The sequence below is a fragment of the Perissodus microlepis genome, chromosome 20, assembly GCF_051167445.1.
Source record: "Perissodus microlepis isolate ML-2025 ecotype Zambia chromosome 20, ASM5116744v1, whole genome shotgun sequence".
Classification (NCBI taxonomy): domain Eukaryota; kingdom Metazoa; phylum Chordata; class Actinopteri; order Cichliformes; family Cichlidae; genus Perissodus; species Perissodus microlepis.
The window spans coordinates 12,984,971-13,006,018 of NC_140480.1; the positions used below are offsets into that span (position 1 = coordinate 12,984,971).

Below are 21,048 nucleotides of genomic sequence, written 5' to 3' on the forward strand. Positions count from 1 at the left end.
TTTCTTCAAGTCAGAGAATGGTGCATATAATTTAATTTTTGCTTGATGCATAAAGTTAAAAGATTAAACTGATAAAACAAGTTTAAAAAAAAGAGACTTTTCCATTTGATTACATTTTGTATGATGGATTATGCAGAAAAAGTAGAATTGGGTTGACAGATCTATCGCTTTATCACCTATTCAGGTTGTAAATCGTGTTTTAAAAAAGTAACTAAGTAACTAAGTAACTAAGTAATTAATTACTTTTGAAAATAAGTAATCAGTAAAGTAACGGGATTACTTTTTTGGGGAAGTAATCAGTAATTAGTTACTGATTACTTTTTTCAAGTAACTTGACCAACACTGGTTGAGAGTGAATAGATTTAAACAGCACAATACGCTGCTGAATCACTCTCATTGTTATTGTTATTTTATTTCCTGTCAGTAGCTGAAGTACTGGTGACAAAAGAGAACGGTTGAGTTTCATCTCATAAAATTGACACCGCTCCAGAATAGCTGGAGTAGAAGGGCGTGTTAATAACCACTCTTATTCGTCTAATACCAGAGAAGGCTCTGCAGTTTCTGTTTAATGGGTAATCAGCCCACTAAGTTTACTGTTGACGAACAGTGGTTAGAAAAAAAATGTCCAGGCGCCGGACAAATTAGTGTGCAAGGATGGAGAAATCCATCTGCACTATTACAACTTAAAGAAGTAGGAGAAAGAAAAGATTTAAAGAAAGAAGGAAAACGCACATAAGAATTAGAATATTTCCAAGTGTGGAAGCGAGAGGTAACAGACAGGGACAGAGGAGAGGAAATAGAGGCAGAGGAAGAGGAGGATTTAGAGGAAAGGGCCAGAGATACGTAGGGCAGACAGACTTACGCGAAAGAAGTGAAGAAAGAGATAATACGTGCTGGAATTGTGGCAAGGAAGGGCATTTCGCCAGAGATTGCAGACATAAAACAGACAAACGGCAATATTCAAAAGAATGACTAAATGAGAAAAAGCCAAATGAAAATGACAAAAGTGACGCAGAAGTATTTAATGTCTATCAATTAGTGTCTGAAGTAAAAGGCAAACTTACGCTGACAGTATATGTTAATGGCAAACCAGTGCAGATGTTATGTGATACAGGAGTATGTAAAACCGTTTTGAACAGAAAACCACGGGAAGTACAATTCTCAGAAGATACTTTAATAGTAAAATCAGCATCAGGTCACACTACAGTGCAGTGACTGATAAAACCCTTATTAAGTGAAAACCAGAGATCAAAATAGTTTAAAGTAGTTTAAAAAGGTTGGAAACAGACCCCACCGAATAGATATAAATATAAGAAGTACAAAAGTAAAATAAACAAAGACAAAATTACATTAGAACTTATTTTTAACGTATTGAAACTAATAATAGCAAGGATAACAACCTGTAAACTGATATTAACAATGAAACATAGTTGGCATGACGACCATGCCCAGAATGTATAAAATGAATAAAAGGAAATAATTCACACGAAAACCTTTTAAATAAAATAGAGAGATGCATAAGGTACATTAGGGCTGTGTCATTGTTCAGCCAAGGAAAGTGTGTGAAAAGGTAAATGTCTCCAGCTTGGGAAAGGGTGAAACTGCAGATCACCCGAAGCCCTTGATGGATACAAAATAAAATATAAAATATATAATAATAAATTGCTTGGTTCGTCACGCAACAGAGAGAATGAATGTGACTGAAGGTTGGATCTGAGATGAGACAAACAGAAGACCAGTCTAAAAAGTAGGCACAAACCTGTTCAGAGAAAAAGCAAATTTGTACAGATTGGATGAATTCTAAATTATCTGTTTGCTGAGTAAGATGATCCTAACTATTAAATTGGCTCAGTAGTAGTATAGTGGTATACACTAATAAAATATTGTAATATACTATTGTTATTATATAGAAAGAAAAAGATGATAATATTAATAATGACATAATATTAATAATAAGAAGCAACCTAGTCAGTTATGATGTGAGGTGGATGATTGTTATGAAGTAATCTGCATCAAGCTTAAGGTTTGCTCAAACTCAGTATAATGACATATGAGATGAAGAAAATAAAGAAACTATCTAAACTAATTAAGTGCATAGAGGCACTTGACCTGCTTGAAAACCTGTCATTTATCCTGGATAAAACATTACTGAGATATAGAGCACACCTATAATAACAACTAATAAGCCAAACCCTGTAGACAACAGCTAAAGCTACAGGATTGAGAAGCTGAATTAAATATGTGGACACCGCTAAGTTGATGAGCATGTTACACATTTTCTTTTATTTTTATTTGTTTGTTTTTAGAGCAGAAGCTGCATAAAAGCCAATACATGCAGCTGTCTGTGAGCTCAGTTTTTCCCTCACACTTCTGCTCTGTTTCAGTAGCAGCATTTTTCTTTTTGTGTCCTGACTCATGTATGTTTTCTGTTTTGTTTGATTATTTTATTTTGTTGATTTGGAAACGAATTTGTGACCATACTTGTGGATCACAGTGACACATAGTGATTAGGCATATGATTTATAAATGCCTAGTTTTAGAACTGTGGGCAATTCAAAGTTTAAAAAAATATATATATATAAAAAACCCTAACTTCAAAGTTTGAAATATGTAAGATGTGTGAGATGGGTGAATTCTTTGAAAAACTAGAAATTATCTAAAAATGCATTAAGTGAAAATATAATGTTGCATCTATAGAGAAGAAAGAAGAAGCATTCAGTTATTTAAAAATAGGCATTACAGACAGATACAGTTTTAGCACTGCCTGACTATGATAAGCCTTTCTACTTACATGTAGATAGAGGAGCAGGTTATATGAAAGCTGTGATAACACAGGCATTTGGAGAAAAATAACACCTGTTAACATTCCTGGTGAAATTTAGACTCGTGTAAATTAGACTCTGTAGCGTCAGGCCTGCCTGCATGTGCAAGCCTGTGTAGCCGCAGCAGAGGCAGTAAAAGAGTCAGCTGCACGTATGTAGTCATATGTGCATATGAATTGCACGCAGGCCAAGATATAAATATATACACTGACAGCCAGTTTGTTTTTTCAGCAGTGCACCACTTTGCAAAAATTTGGCATAATAGAGGTATGGTCACCTCTACGGATAACCCCGTGCAACACGGCAGCTTATTAAAAATCTTATTGGAAGTGATCAGCTTGCCAAAACAATTGGCACTTTGCAAATGTGCAGCAAATCAAAAAGACAATTTTATTGTCACAAAAGGAAATAATTTTGCAGATCAAGCAGCAAAACAGGCTGCACAACAATCGGCAGAGCTACTAGTATCCGACTACTGCCCACAAATACCACTTGACGTACTAAAAACCGAACAAAAAGCTGCAACAACCACTGAACAGAACAAGTGGCTGAAATGTGGAGCACAACTGAAAGATGACTTAATGGTCTGTGATGGAAAACCAATATTACCAGAGTCGTTACACAGGACAGCGGCTGTAGTGACACATGAAGTAATACATGTGTCAGGACAGCGGCTGTAGTGACACATGAAGTAATACATGTGTCAACAGGAGGGAAATATAGTATAGATAAACAATACACACTTTTACACTATAAATTTTGAAACTTCAGCGAAAAATTTGTAAGAACATGCCTATTCTGTCAAAAACACAACTCACAAGGAAACTTAAGACCTAAGAGAGGCCAGTTCTCCACACCATCCACATGGATTTTATTGAATTGAATGAATGTCAAGGATCAAAATATACCTTAGTGATCATAGATGTGTTTTCAAACTGACCAGAGATATATCCAGTAAAAAGCAGAGGCAATCTCCATTGCAAAATGTTTATGTAATCATTTTATTCCAACATATGGTATCCCTTCTCTGATAAGATCAGACAATGGGACACATTTTGTCAATGATGTGATCAGTAAGGTCTCTGAAGCACTAGGATTCAGCATAAGAAATCACTGTGCTTATCATCTATGGAGTGCAGGGTTAGTAGAGAGAACTAACGGCACCATAAAACAGAGACTCAGAAAATGCCTGAAATAGATAAAAATGCAAAGAGTTTAGTTTATTTAAAAGGCAGTGTGTGTGAGAGGAATATGAAATTATTGTGTGAATGACGTTACATTTTAGATTAAAAGTTAGTAGAATTACAGAGGGTTTGTAGATTGTAAATACAAAATGAGTTTGATTAGCCTGTAGAAACACAAAAGAGAGTAACAGGAAGTGTGTGTGTGACAGGACCTTTGCATGCCCATAGAGGGAGTGAGCACCCAGAGAGAAAAACAGAAGAGACAGACTCTAGCCAGATGAAGCAAATGGAGGCTTTAAGAAAAGAAATGAAAATGATATTAATGGTATGGTTTAGTGTGTCAATATAGGTCACAAATAAATAAAGGTGGACTTTTCTCAACCTAGGATTTTGAGCACAGCAGCAAAACCATAGATCAACATAATTAGGAGAAAACAAGCCAAAGTTTGGCTTAAAATTTTACAGCTTGACCTCCCACTTGTCCCGATCCTGAGAAGAAGCTCAAAGGACAGTCAATCTCCTGATGAAGACCAACGGAACATCGTGGACTTGAAGAATTAACAGCAGGCTGGTAAGAACAGTGTGACATAACTGTTTAAAGGCACTGAATGTGATATTTTGCCTGGCTGGGACTTAATCTAAAAGGAAGAAACAGAGAAGAAACAGATTGTGTTTGCTGGAGATTTAAGACAACAAAGGACACTTTGAGAAGGGTACAGGGGCCAGTGGGAAGGTGAAGCCCAGAGGAGTATAATTGGGTTGAAATTGAAGCCTGAACTCATGATGGTGTTTAGAGATGTCCACCAGATCACAACAAAGAGGTAAACAAAAATAGAAAACACACATATATAAATTGTTACATGTGAAATTATTTTTGGAAAGAATCAGAAGTAAGATAGTTTGAATCAGACCTCAGTGAAAAGATGCATGAATTGATGCAAGTGAACTAATAGATAAATCTGTTAGAAAGACAACTTTAGTAGAATGAATGGCAAAACTAGTAGAAAATAGGGATATTGTTTTGAACTGCCGTGCGACACTTCTCAAGTCTTTTGCAGATTAAAACCAGGTGAAGGTCCATACCAAGTACTCCTAACGACGCCAACAGCTTGCAAAATCGCTGAGAGGCCCTCTTGGATCCACCAGAGCCATTGCAAAAAAGTGGAAGTGAGTGATAGCACAACCTAAAGACACCACCACCCCGACTCTTTGGTGATCTACAGGTGAAGGGAGGGCTGATTGGGTATATCCCGCCTTCTACTTCTCGCCTGTAGTCTACTCACCAGAGTAAATCGGTGTGTCTGGTCATCATGAAGATTATTCTGTTTACCACCTTGGCCCTGCTGCTTACAGCATGGACCCTGATGCACTTAAAGGATCAAGAAGCCAACTTGCATAGAAGGGCATGGATATATGACAACTCACACCTGACTGAAGTGACACAGGACTACATCCATCCCTGGATGAACAACGCCTGGTATAGAAAATATATAATCGCACAGAAGGCAAAGATTGTTATATATGCTCACACATGCCTGCTACAACACAGCATGCTACATTATATGGCAGACTTATGAACATGACTCAAGTGACATGCGCAGCAAGCTTTGCCAGTCTAGGTTATCAATATTTAGGAATTGTCCTAAACCACAGCGACTTCCTGACTATTGGACTATCGTTTTGGACTGTTTTTAAATGCATTGACCAGCATCAACAAAGAACAAAATCAGGAAATTGATGCCATGAGAATAACTGTTATGCAACACCGAGTTGCCCTGGACATGATCTTGGCAGAAAAGGGCGGACTGTGTGTTTTGTTTAATATAACTTGTTGTACATATATTCCAGACAATGTGCATTCTGATAATATGACAAATGCTCTACAATTACTTAGAAACGTTCAACAGGCACAGGTAACCGATTGGGCAAATTTACAAAGTAATTGGTGGGATTGGTTTATGAGCGGCTCATGGAGAACATTGATGTTTAAGGTTTTGATGTTTATTGGCCTAATACTTATCATGTTTTGTATCTTTACTACATGCATTATCCCCTGTGTAAGAGGAATGGTATCAAGAATGATATCCCAATCTCTTGTTGCATATGTCACTGTGCCAGACGAGGAGGAAGGAGAAGACGATGAGTATGAAACTAATGTGATGAATGATTATATTTGAATGATACACATTTTATGACGACCAGACCGAAAGCACTCACAATGTAGGGTCTGTGTCTGAAACACATTGATGTATCTGTTTAATTTCAGCTACAAACAGGAGGGAATGATGAAAGATTTTTAATTTTGTGATTATTGTTTAGTTGTAGCTTCATTTAAGATAGGAGAGCTTGTGAGTTGGAACCACCACAGGAAAGGAAAGTGGAACCAGATGTGTAGAGGAATGCGGTGACATACGATACTACCTCCTGAGTTAATGGTCTCTCTCTCTCTCTCTCTCTCCTTATATGGGAATGTTTAAATTTCTATACATACCAAGCTATCTCCTGTTTCAACAGACAAGCTAAAGGTCTCTCCTTTTATGGAAATGTTTTTGTATTCTGAACATGCCACTCCTACTTCCTTGGAAACTTGCTTGAAGTATAAATAAAGGATGTGCTAAGAGCCCTGGGCGGTTTTCCTCTGGGTCACATCTGTTCTGCACACAGTTGGTGCAGAGCAGATTGGACCGTGATGGGGGATCGCCCATGTATATGTACATGTAAATAGATATCTGAGTTTGAGTATCTTTGCCTTCTAACAATTTTCTCTTCACAATAGGCCTTTTATAGCCGTTCATGACACGCACACACACACATAAAGCACTTTGCCTCACCATGAGAATGCAACTTTACCTAACCTAACCTTTAAAGTATCTGATATAGGATAGATAGAAAAATGAAGCAACCAGAGATTTAATGATGAATACTCTGGGTTCTGTAGTTCACGTTTTACAGTCCTGAATGACTCTTTGCATATAATTTATTGAAGAGGAGTTTAGAATGCACTTTACATTTAGACTGTTGCTGTCTAATTTTTTACATTGTTGCCGTGTTATGTCATGAATAAGGTTCACCTGCTGGGGGTTTGATGGATCAGCTGGACAATACAGTCAAAGACAGACTTCATTCATCATATGCAAGAATCCTAGTTGGATTTTTGTTGTCACTCATGTTTTTGAACCAAATATTGAAAACAATTCTGACAGACTGGATACCTGGTCAGGGTGTACATTACCTTGTACTCAAGCATCCCAGGACAGAGCCCTGCCCCACCATGAGCCTGGGTGGATACGTGGTTATAATATAAAAGGACCAATACTGAATATGAATATTTCATGAAAATTGAATTATAATACAAATTAGTAATAAGGCTTTCTCTGCGCCTATATCTACCCCATACTCAAAGAGCTGCGGGCAGAGAGGGTGACAGGAGAGGATGGCACTGAAGAGAAGATGCTCGGTTTCTGGAGTCTCCTGGTCCTGTCAGTATTAGTAGGATGCATCTGCTGTGTCTTCTCGTGGATGCTCACCTACCTTGACTCGTTCCAGCCTGGTATGGATTTCCCAACACTGCGGACAGTGGCCCACGTCAGAGACGTTTAATATTGATTACATATGTCTGAATTGCTAACCCTAACCCTAGCTCAACAGACCACAATGCCCTGGACTGTCAGTATTATTACATGCTGTGAACACAAGTAGCTTTGATCACAGTTTATGTTGTAAAAGAGAAGGAATATTGGAAAAAAAGATCAACATTGTGATATTATTTCTTCCAAACTGACCAGAAACATGCTTGTCAGACTCTCACAGCAAAGGATCAGACTCACTGTGCATGACAGCTCAGGCCAATGATGTCTGTTAGATTGTCAGTTGTTTAGTGTGCTTCTGTACGGTTAGGGTCACCATCTCTATTTCAGAATAATTAATATGCGGAAAACACTAAAAGTTGATTGTCTTCCAGTATTCTAGCATAATTAAAAAACTTTGACTTTGTAAGTACATATTATTAGTCCTAATGCCAGTATGATTCTTCATAACTCCTGCTTTGAAATACTGAACTTTATTTGAAAATTTACCTGATGAAAGATAATTTACAGTGGCAGTCTGTCAGGATAATTCTGACTATAAGATCACTGTATTAATCTGAATCCTTCTGAAATGTGCTGTGGATGAATGCTGATGCAACTCACTGTGTGAAAACTGTTAATAAAATGAATCTGTGACACATGCAACACATTCACAGAGGAAGAGGACACAAAGGGAGGACACGCAGAGGCTGTGTTGAAGTCAGAAATCCAAATCTTTAGTCAAAAACAGGCGGCGGTAACAAACAGGAAGACAAGCAGTCCATCAAACAGTCTACAGGGTCAAACATACAGAGAATTCAAACAGCCGTAAAAAATAACTGGACACTGAAAAACTTAAAGCAATGTGTGATGCAATAAAAGGAAGCAGCGCAGTATATTCACTGAATTATCATCAATTACGAAAGAGAAAAACGACGATTTCTAAGGATTATTTTCTTAAATGCAGTTAGAGTGTGGCTGGTAAAGATGGAAACATACAGAATGTAAACTGTGTGAGTTTGGTGAACTTTGTTAGTAACAAATGAGGTAAAAAACAACAACCCCAAAACAGACAAAACACAGAAAGAGGCTCTCAGTATTCATTAATAATTAGAAAGAAAAATTGTGGTCGTGGATTTTTACAGTCTTAGTTCCGCTCGCTGTCATCATTATAATCATCATGATCAATGGCGAGGTCCTTAGGTGGGTGGGGCTGTCTCTGGTGATGTCACCATGAAGGAACAGCATCTGGCACGTGTTGCTGAAACATCCCAGTACACTGGTGTAGTTTCCTCTCCAGCTGTTGGACATTTGACACTTGAACATTAAGGGGAAGAAGAAGAAACAGTGTTAGGTCAGGTGACCACATGGTTTCTAAAGTAACTGACAGGAAGTAACCAGGCCGTTAGAAATGGATGGCATGTGTTTAGAGTTACTGGAGTTGGGTAACTCTACTTACCAAAAGCAGAAGCACACAGATGACAGATCAGATGCTGAATGTTGCAGGAACATGCTCATGTGTGGTGGTCATTCAGTGCTGCTCCGGCAGGTTAGACAGTCCAAGACTGATATCCTGCCCATCTGAGAGTTTGAAAACACACATGCAAAGATTTATTTTGTATTACAGTCAAAGTTGGATGTTCATTTTTGTCCTTTAAAAATGTTTGTGTATTTGAAAGCACTAACATTTAAGGATGACTTGGATTGTCTCCTTTAAAGGGGAGACAAGTGTATCCACTGATCTACGTCACTTAAACTGGATGATGACTCCTCTCCCCCTCACTCAGAAACACTCCTAATATAACCAAGCAAATAAATAATATTGAAGATTTACTTACATCATTACAAAAACATCAAAAACATCTCCCTTTGATTCTATTTCTCCATTCCTGCTGAACATCAGGCAACAAATATCTCAATAAATCACAGTAAAATGTAAAGCACATATTTTCTCTGCTTTGTCTAACCTCTGCAGAGCCTCTGTCAAGAAAAACATATCTGTAAGCATAAAACAAATATACATTTCATAACACGTCACTGGACAAACCTCGGTCAGTTGATTTCCTCTGTGCAGTGCAGACGAACATCAGTCAGCAAGTCAAGGTGGTGAGATGGACTGGTGTCCTTTGTGACTCTGCTGGTTCTTCTGAGGAAACACCACCGTCTCTCCACACCGTCACCATCTGTGAGCACAAACTGCTGCTCTGCCAGCATGTAGGAAATCAGATATCACACACACAGGGGTGAAGAAACATTAGAGCTCAACTTTGGATACTTTAGATCTAAACAGATCAAAGTAGCTCTTAGTTTCAACAATCAGTGAGCAGACAAACAATGATACCATACTGATTCTGTATGAATACAATATGGTATTTTCAATACAGGTGTCAAATTAATTTATTAAAACTAATACAGATATATGTATATATATTTTTTGATAAATTAGTTTGCTAAATTATAAGAATATATATATATTTTTTTTTCATTTAACAATTGCAACTGAAAGAAATTAAATATTGAACAAAAATATATTGTCACATTCTGAGCATGCTCAGCACGCTGACAGACTTGAAGTTGCTACAGATTTTAAGAAGTGATAATTATAGGGAAAAAACTTCTCTTTTTCATCCGTTTAATCAAACATTTGATGCCTCAGCTGTCTCAGTCCTATAGCGTTCTGCAACTACAACTAACCTGAAGCTTGGATTTGGCTGCAGGTGCCCCTGTACATCCTTCTCAGCAGCACACATGTGGGTACCATTTAATCCCACTTCTTCCTGAGCTTTGCTTCATCACAAGACCAAAGGTGGCATCCCGTGTCACAGTCTTATCATCATCCAGAAGAAACATTTGAAGAAACATCATGGAGAAGAAACATTTACACGCCTCCTGGTTTTGTTTTCTGATCCTGCAAAAAGACTGAGGACAACGAAGCCCAGAGAACACGAGATACACAACATCCAACATTCAGACTCAACAGCCTCCATAAATGAAGAGCACCAGGTTGGTTCAGTTATAGTAGATATAAGCATACTTCACATTACTGGGTATGAATAATAATGAGGGGGCAAACTTTGAAGATGCAGAGCATGATGTCCCATCATCAGACTGCAAACAAACATCCACCAGGCTTCTTTGTTGCCAAAATTGATGATTCTCCTATCAGGGATCAGTAGCGTGTATTAACCTGTGGTATAAGCAGCAGTCACTGAAATATTACTGTTTCAGATAAGAAATCTAGGACATAAAAGCCAGGGTGGGAGGGATCTCTGCAAACTGACTTACCTCTGCAAGTGTGAAGCTCAACAAAAATCTGACTCTCCAGTCACAGACAAACAAAAAACTCCAGCTGGGAGATAGAAAACGCTGTCTGGGTCTTGCTGGATGTTGCTGGTCAGAGTCCACACATTAGCAGAGTGCTTCTTGGTCCCACTGACCCATGTGGACAGCGACTGTGGAGAACTGTTCTGGAAAACAGAGAAGAGAATTAAAATAACAAAAAGCCAAACAGGATTTCCACAAAGACTCTCTTGGAATCAGCAATCAAAAAATCACTGGTTCATATTTCAATTAAATATGAACAGGTTCCTTAAATGTATGCAGTTAAGATCTGATTTAATTTAATTTCCTTCACACAGCACATTTGTCCAGGCTGACAGGTAAACATAGAATTAATCTCAGGTAACATGACTCATAGTAGAGATTCAGTAAGAAAGATTGCTAGCTCTAATATTATTACCACACAATCCAAGGACACACCAACAGCTCAGATTTGTAGAACTATTTAAACAAATGTCTTCTGAATATTCAATTCAGGTTCACAGTGGGAGGGTGGGGGGTGTCGTGGAATTTTTTAAATAAAGTCTGCAACACAGAAAGAGCTGTGATCAAGCTATTTATTACTGCGCCAACACACATCAAACATCACAGTTCAGTCATGTCAGCGCTGCCACAGAAGTTGTGCTCCTACTCCTTTATGCATTCCAAGGAAGAGGGAGGAAGTTACAAACTGATCCTACCACACTTCACGTGTCTCGCTATGAAACCTAACGGATCAATGGTTATGCTGTTTTGTGCCCTTGGCCTTATCAGCACCTGTAAAGGGAGTTGTTTTCTCAAACTGCTGACGCTGAAGTAAGTTCATCTAGTTTTAGAAACTTTCACTGAACAGTCTATAACAGTGTCACAACTAAGCATATGCATAAGCACTTAAATACTTTAAATGAGAATAACAGAAAATTTCTTTTACAGAGGCTAGAGCCTGTCCCAGTAGTCATAGGTAGAGCACACCTGGACAGGTCACCAGTCTGTCAGAGGACAAACACAGAGACAGACATCAGAGTAACAAATCTATTTAAAATTAATGTAAGTTTGCTGCAGCTGTATGTATGAACATGTGTTTCTGTGCTCACAGTCCACCTCTCAGGAACCTGCAGTTCATTTTTAGTCTACTTTAAACAGACCTCACAAAAGGCTGATGTGGCTGGATCAGTAGTCTGATTTAAGTACGATACCTTTGGCCAGGGATTAATCTGGTACATCGCTTCACTGCAGTCTTACGTATTTTCCCCACACCTGAATGAAAAAAATACTGATATATACAAATAACAGCTTCAGCTGATGCAGCCTGACTCAATCCTAAATGTTCAGCACACACAGAGAGACACAGAGATACCGTTTAAAGTTTAGTGTTAACATGAGTCACTGATCATTTGCAGTATTACAGAGTCTGGCAGTCTTTGCATGATGTCCACGTCACTGTGAGTTTCTAGCTGACTCTCAGGTGTGACAGGTGTGCCAGCAGGAAAGAGTAATAATAACCTGCATTCTGAGGTTTGTCATGCAGGATTAAAGGAGCCAGGCTTTGTTCACACAGCTAGGATTGTATTTTACACTGACCTTGGGTCAGTAAGAGTATCATACAGTTTAAACGAAGCACTGAAACTTGCACATATTTATTATAGATGCACTGAAGCTAATCGAGATATTTGCTGTCAATCTGTGGCTGCGATTAAACACTTTACTGAAAACTTTATTAACTAGTAACTTCATCAGTCATGACAGAAGCTAATATTTCTGTGCTAACATCGTTTAAACAGTAACAGCTTTACTACAATATAAGCTAACGTTTACACCGTAACTTTAAGCTAGCACCATAAAGACGGTAAAACACGTAATAATATCTACAAATGCATCTTAAAGCTGTTATATTAGCACTCGGTGTATTACTAACATAAGCACATTAACATTACTGACACTGGCTGACTTTTAATAGTCATTCTATAAATGCTGTCTGTTTAAATGGTCTTACCTGTACACACTGCTGTATCCACCGGATTCCAGCCAGAGTGGATTCTGGATCCTCCATCTGGATGGATGAGAACAACCTTCTGAACAATCTAGCAGGAGATGGCCCATATCTATGGGACTGATTTGTGCTAATAACGCCCATTGTATGGACTGATAACATCCGAAGCGGGTGAATAAAGTCACCCAGTCGCTAGCTGTGCCATTACCCAGCATACATCACTCCCTCCATAAATGCAATAAACGATACAAAAGTATCGTTCTACCTGTTTTTCCAGGTAGTTGTTTACATTATATAATTTATTGTGTTCAGTATACGTCACTACAATGTGATTTCGGAAATATATAAATATACGGACAACAGGCTCTTCCGCGGCAATCTCTTGTCGTCAATAAGCAACGTTAAGGGAGCTCTATAGTATTCAATGAGAGGACCCTGCACGTCAATAAGTGAAGCAGAGGGAGCCTGACCATGCGTCACACGTTTGACGAGTTGGGAGTGAGAACGTGTTGGTTGGTAAAATGTTTAGGATGAGATGGAGATATAACACTCATGCACCCTGAAAATTATGAAGGTCTAAATATGTATCAAAGGGACTCACTGAACATCAGTGGATTTCTATGGGGCAAACGTACTTAAAGCAGCCACTGTGACCATTGCTGCAGAGCAAAATGAAGAATACTGATGGGGACTATGAGGGTTTGTAGTTAAATTCCTGCTCTTACCGGATCAGTGAGTGTCTGTTTCAAGACTATTAACATACTTCTACATCACTATGGAACACCAGCATTTCTGCAGAGGACAGAACCACCTGCTTTAAACTACCATGATGCTCTGTGCTATGTTGTCATGGCAATATGAATTCAAATAAATACATAAGTCAAAAAATGCACATTTGAAGGAGGACAAGAAGACAGGCAACTGGAAGAGCTTTTGAAACAGGAAAACTTTTTTGGATTTCTCTTAATTTACCTGGAAATTTTGCTAATACAAGTCAAGGAGGAAACAAGGAGGCAGGTTGGATTATATTTGAGGACAGGACGCATGAAGGAGAAGCATGAGGAGAGAGAAAACAGCAGAGCGACGGTGAAAAGCTAATCATGGATCAAGTCGAAGAAGCAAGCATCAAAACTGTGAGTAAACATAACACACAAAAAGTTAAAAATGACTGTGCTGATTAAGGAAACATTACATTTGGTTAGTTTGGGGTCTTGAGCTTCAGGTTTGTGGGTTCAGTTGCTCTCAAAATTGAGGAAAGACAAAAAATGTTTCTTTTGAAAGGTTGTTGGAGGATTCTTACTGTAAGAAATATCTGGGTGTGCATCTGCTTTTATTAAAAAAAAAAAAAAAAGTTGAATTTTTTCACATTGAAAAGGGAAAATTGGAGGATCAGGACAATAACGTGGCCAAATTTACTGTTTCCTTAATCAGAACAATAATTTTGATCTGAACTAGAAATGTGTAAATGGGTTATTTTCTTTCTTCTCTACTGATCACTGTGTTACATGTTTAGTTACTTGTCAGTCTACATGATTAATGGTACTTTTAAAAAATGCAGTTTATTCATAATTTTGTAGAAAAAGGCTCTGCACCTGTGAAAAACAAATCCAAACCCCCAAAATCACTGTAGATCAGAGTAGCTAAGCTCTGGTTAACTGCAATTATATTACAGGAGATTAAAAATATTAAGATGATTGAAAGAAACAAAGATTGCTTTAAGGTCTGAAGATTTGACTTTCTTATTGAAAGAGACGAAAACTAATCCATGTGTGACACTGAGGAAATAACTGAACGCTAAAAAGATGTGGAGGTCCAAATGTTTTATAAAAATGGGCAAACTTGATTTAATGACATTAGAAAGAAAAAATGGGATGTTTAAAAAGGTAATAAATAAAAACGATTTTTATATTACTTGAAAAAATGATGTTGGTTAGTGCAGCTGTATTTGGAAAAGCTACTGGGTCACTAGTAAGATGAGATTTAATGTGATAAACTGAGGATAGGTAATATAATCTGCACACTCGCTATTATTGTTGTAATCCACACACCACCATTATTGTTGCATCCATACACCAGCTAATGTTTTATCAAACATTAATCATAATTGGTGATCAATGCAAGTTTTAAGCAATTATATTTATTTGGATTCAAAACCAATTTACAAAATATAAAAAAGAATCTTGTTTTTTTTAAGATAAAAAGACGTTTCTAACTGACTTCAGTTAGCTGAGCTGTAGAGGAGATTGATGAGCACGCAATAAAGTGAACTTGTTAGGGAGAGTTTGCAATCAACTCAAATTTTGATGATAGACACAGATAAAAATGAGCGTTTTTTTAGACACTGATGTGTGGACCGATCACATGGTTATAAACCAGGTGAAAATTGACTTCAAACTTTTGAGCTGTGGTGTAGATTGATTACAATGATAGCGTATAGTTATCTATTACAGAAGAATATATAGAAGTATGAGGACAGAGAGACACTGTTAAAAGGTTATGAGCTGTCTTGATGCAGAGAAAGTGGAGTTTGTCATCCTGGAGCTGTTGCCAAGATTGAACGATGCTCTGGCTCTGTGGTCAAGTTCAGACATAGGCTTTAAGCAACCATGAGCCACTGATAAGCGTGATAGATTAATAAGCATGTATAAAGTGGACTTGTTAAACAGCTCTGATAGGAGAAAGTCAATGAGCACGCAATAAAGTGGACTTGTTAGGGACAGTTTACCATCAGCCTTGATAAAGTTTAACTTCATTTGTATTGAAAGACAGACTTTAAAGAAGATTCTTATTTGAAACTGGTGATAAAATCCAGGTCAGATACAGTTACATACAAGCATACAGTACACACTACTGCTCAAAGGTCAGAGGTCAGTTAGAAAAGACCCTGATTTTAATAGAAAATTGGCTTTAATGTAACATCACATGAAGTTTATCAGTAATGTTTCACAGCTTTAATCAAATCCTTCATCATCCATAAGTTGTGATGGAAAAATGTCTGCAAGCGTGCAGGAGCCCATTTTTAGAGACAATCATTCCTGTGTTATAATGCTCATTGAAGTTTATCAGGTCAGACGACCAACAGATGATAAGAAATATAATCTTACTAATTATTAGTTGAAAAGTACTTTGCTAAGCAAAATTCAATGAGGTTAGGCTGGAAATTGAGACGTTAACATAAAAGGGTCAGTTGGTGATGCATGAAAAAAAAAAATTTCTTCTGAAAATCTATTGGAGAATTCTGATTGTAAGAAATGAAAAATATTCAAATAGTTAAACTGTTAAAAAAAAGTGAAGGTTTTGTGCAGCTGGGTGTTGCAGCCCCTTTAGAGGAAAATGGAAACTTGGTTTCATGAGGTTAAAAACAAACACTGGGATGATCCAGACACATTTATTGTTTCTTTAATCACCACAATAGTTTCAGTTTGTGCTAAAATCTCTTAAAAAGCTGTTTTGAGTGATAAGTTTGGCTTTAATGTGTTAAGCTTGCATTAGATAAGACAATGTACCACTGAACACAGGAGGGATTATTGCTGAAAATGGGTCTCTGAACACCTCTGTAGATATTCTATTAAAAATCATTCATGATTTGTGATCAGTGTTAATATTAAGCATTTATATGATTATTTTTGATAAATTGCTGTGATTCAATCTGAAACCAAATTTGAGTCTATTCTGAAAACAAGACATTTCTAATTCACCTCAGACTTTTGAGCTGTAGTCTACATTGTAATGATAGTGTATGGTTATTGATTAGAGCAGATGATATGAGGCTATCAGGAGAGACTGTTAAAAAGTTATGAGCTGTCTTGATGCAGAGAAAGTGGAGTTTGTCATCCTGGAGCTGTTGCCAAGATTGAACGATGCTCTGGCTCTGTGGTCAAGTTCAGACATAGGCTTTAAGCAACCATGAGCCACTGATAAGCGTGATAGATTAATAAGCATGTATAAAGTGGACTTGTTAAACAGCTCTGATAGGAGAAAGTCAATGAGCACGCAATAAAGTGGACTTGTTAGGGACAGTTTACCATCAGCCTTGATAAAGTTTAACTTCATTTGTATTGAAAGACAGACTTTAAAGAAGATTCTTATTTGAAACTGGTGATAAAATCCAGGTCAGATACAGTTACATACAAGCATACAGTACACACTACTGCTCAAAGGTCAGAGGTCAGTTAGAAAAGACCCTGATTTTAATAGAAAATTGGCTTTAATGTAACATCACATGAAGTTTATCAGTAATGTTTCACAGCTTTAATCAAATCCTTCATCATCCATAAGTTGTGATGGAAAAATGTCTGCAAGCGTGCAGGAGCCCATTTTTAGAGACAATCATTCCTGTGTTATAATGCTCATTGAAGTTTATCAGGTCAGACGACCAACAGATGATAAGAAATATAATCTTACTAATTATTAGTTGAAAAGTACTTTGCTAAGCAAAATTCAATGAGGTTAGGCTGGAGATTGAGACGTTAACATAAAAGGGTCAGTTGGTGATGCATGAAAAAAAAAAATTTCTTCTGAAAATCTATTGGAGAATTCTGATTGTAAGAAATGAAAAATATTAAAACAGTGAAACTGTTAAAAAAAAGTGAAGGTTTTGTGCAGCTGGGTGTTGCAGCCCCTTTAGAGGAAAATGGAAACTTGGTTTCATGAGGTTAAAAACAAACACTGGGATGATCCAGACACATTTATTGTTTCTTTAATCACCACAATAGTTTCAGTTTGTGCTAAAATCTCTTAAAAAGCTGTTTTGAGTGATAAGTTTGGCTTTAATGTGTTAAGCTTGCATTAGATAAGACAATGTACCACTGAACACAGGAGGGATTATTGCTGAAAATGGGTCTCTGAACACCTCTGTAGATATTCTATTAAAAATCATTCATGATTTGTGATCAGTGTTAATATTAAGCATTTATATGATTATTTTTGATAAATTGCTGTGATTCAATCTGAAACCAAATTTGAGTCTATTCTGAAAACAAGACATTTCTAATTCACCTCAGACTTTTGAGCTGTAGTCTACATTGTAATGATAGTGTATGGTTATTGATTAGAGCAGATGATATGAGGCTATCAGGAGAGACTGTTAAAAAGTTATGAGCTGTCTTGATGCAGAGAAAGTGGAGTTTGTCATCCTGGAGCTGTTGCCAAGATTGAACGATGCTCTGGCTCTGTGGTCAAGTTCAGACATAGGCTTTAAGCAACCATGAGCCACTGATAAGCGTGATAGATTAATAAGCATGTATAAAGTGGACTTGTTAAACAGCTCTGATAGGAGAAAGTCAATGAGCACGCAATAAAGTGGACTTGTTAGGGACAGTTTACCATCAGCCTTGATAAAGTTTAACTTCATTTGTATTGAAAGACAGACTTTAAAGAAGATTCTTATTTGAAACTGGTGATAAAATCCAGGTCAGATACAGTTACATACAAGCATACAGTACACACTACTGCTCAAAGGTCAGAGGTCAGTTAGAAAAGACCCTGATTTTAATAAAAAATTGGCTTTAATGTAACATCACATGAAGTTTATCAGTAATGTTTCACAGCTTTAATCAAATCCTTCATCATCCATAAGTTGTGATGGAAAAATGTCTGCAAGCGTGCAGGAGCCCATTTTTAGAGACAATCATTCCTGTGTTATAATGCTCATTGAAGTTTATCAGGTCAGACGACCAACAGATGATAAGAAATATAATCTTACTAATTATTAGAGTTGAAAAGTACTTTGCTAAGCAAAATTCAATGAGGTTAGGCTGGAGATTGAGACGTTAACATAAAAGGGTCAGTTGGTGATGCATGAAAAAAAAGAATTTCTTCTAAAAATCTATTGGAGAATTCTGATTGTAAGAAATGAAAAATATTAAAAGAGTGAAACTGTTAAAAAAAAGTGAAGGTTTTGTGCAGCTGGGTGTTGCAGCCCCTTTAGAGGAAAATGGAAACTTGGTTTCATGAGGTTAAAAACAAACACTGGGATGATCCAGACACATTTATTGTTTCTTTAATCACCACAATAGTTTCAGTTTGTGCTAAAATCTCTTAAAAAGCTGTTTGAGTGATAAGTTTGGCTTTAATGTGTTAAGCTTGCATTAGATAAGACAATGTACCACTGAACACAGGAGGGATTAATGCTGAAAATGGATCTCTGAACACCTCTGTAGATATTCTATTAAAAATCATTCATGATTTGTGATCAGTGTTAATATTAAGCATTTATATGATTATTTTGATAAATTGCTGTGATTCAATCTGAAACCAAATTTGAGTCTATTCTGAAAACAAGACATTTCTAATTCACCTCAGACTTTTGAGCTGTAGTCTACATTGTAATGATAGCGTATGGTTATTGATTAGAGCAGATGATATGAGGCTATCAGGAGAGACTGTTAAAAAGTTATGAGCTGTCTTGATGCAGAGAAAGTGGAGTTTGTCATCCTGGAGCTGTTGCCAAGATTGAACGATGCTCTGGCTCTGTGGTCAAGTTCAGACATAGGCTTTAAGCAACCATGAGCCACTGATAAGCGTGATAGATTAATAAGCATGTATAAAGTGGACTTGTTAAACAGCTCTGATAGGAGAAAGTCAATGAGCACGCAATAAAGTGGACTTGTTAGGGACAGTTTACCATCAGCCTTGATAAAGTTTAACTTCATTTGTATTGAAAGACAGACTTTAAAGAAGATTCTTATTTGAAACTGGTGATAAAATCCAGGTCAGATACAGTTACATACAAGCATACAGTACACACTACTGCTCAAAGGTCAGAGGTCAGTTAGAAAAGACCCTGATTTTAATAGAAAATTGGCTTTAATGCAACATCACATGAAGTTTATCAGTAATGTTTCACAGCTTTAATCAAATCCTTCATCATCCATAAGTTGTGATGGAAAAATGTCTGCAAGCGTGCAGGAGCCCATTTTTAGAGACAATCATTCCTGTGTTATAATGCTCATTGAAGTTTATCAGGTCAGACGACCAACAGATGATAAGAAATATAATCTTACTAATTATTAGAGTTGAAAAGTACTTTGCTAAGCAAAATTCAATGAGGTTAGGCTGGAGATTGAGACGTTAACATAAAAGGGTCAGTTGGTGATGCATGAAAAAAAAGAATTTCTTCTAAAAATCTATTGGAGAATTCTGATTGTAAGAAATGAAAAATATTAAAAGAGTGAAACTGTTAAAAAAAAGTGAAGGTTTTGTGCAGCTGGGTGTTGCAGCCCCTTTAGAGGAAAATGGAAACTTGGTTTCATGAGGTTAAAAACAAACACTGGGATGATCCAGACACATTTATTGTTTCTTTAATCACCACAATAGTTTCAGTTTGTGCTAAAATCTCTTAAAAAGCTGTTTGAGTGATAAGTTTGGCTTTAATGTGTTAAGCTTGCATTAGATAAGACAATGTACCACTGAACACAGGAGGGATTAATGCTGAAAATGGATCTCTGAACACCTCTGTAGATATTCTATTAAAAATCATTCATGATTTGTGATCAGTGTTAATATTAAGCATTTATATGATTATTTTGATAAATTGCTGTGATTCAATCTGAAACCAAATTTGAGTCTATTCTGAAAACAAGACATTTCTAATTCACCTCAGACTTTGGAGCTGTAGTCTACATTGTAATGATAGTGTATGGTTATTGATTAGAGCAAATGATATGAGGCTATCAGGAGAGACTGTTAAAAAGTTATGAGCTGTCTTGATGCAGAGAAAGTGGAGTTTGTCATCCTGGAGCTGTTGCCAAGATTGAACGATGCTCTGGCTCTGTGGTCAAGTTCAGACATAGGCTTTAAGCAACCATGAGCCACTGATAAGCGTGATAGATTAATAAGCATGTATAAAGTGGACTTGTTAAACAGCTCTGATAGGAGAAAGTCAATGAGCACGCAATAAAGTGGACTTGTTAGGGACAGTTTACCATCAGCCTTGATAAAGTTTAACTTCATTTGTATTGAAAGACAGACTTTAAAGAAGATTCTTATTTGAAACTGGTGATAAAATCCAGGTCAGATACAGTTACATACAAGCATACAGTACACACTACTGCTCAAAGGTCAGAGGTCAGTTAGAAAAGACCCTGATTTTAATAGAAAATTGGCTTTAATGCAACATCACATGAAGTTTATCAGTAATGTTTCACAGCTTTAATCAAATCCTTCAT

General features: G+C 37.0%; 1 long non-coding RNA gene across 5 annotated transcripts; it reads right to left on the reverse strand.

Moving 5' to 3' along the window:
* Positions 1-7,792: 7,792 nt before the first annotated feature.
* LOC146364241 (uncharacterized) lies at positions 7,793-14,057 on the reverse strand. 5 transcript variants are annotated; one of them, XR_014799015.1, is made up of 5 exons: positions 10,267-14,057; positions 9,620-9,776; positions 9,259-9,367; positions 9,032-9,153; positions 7,793-8,889 (listed from the first exon to the last, which is right to left on the reverse strand). It is a non-coding gene; the product is annotated as an uncharacterized LOC146364241 (long non-coding RNA). The 5 variants fall into 5 exon arrangements; XR_014799016.1 differs by having other exon boundaries at positions 9,032-9,367; positions 10,267-10,491; positions 10,646-13,737; XR_014799014.1 differs by having other exon boundaries at positions 8,078-8,889; positions 9,032-9,367; positions 10,267-11,039; positions 12,884-13,723.
* Positions 14,058-21,048: the final 6,991 nt, after the last annotated feature.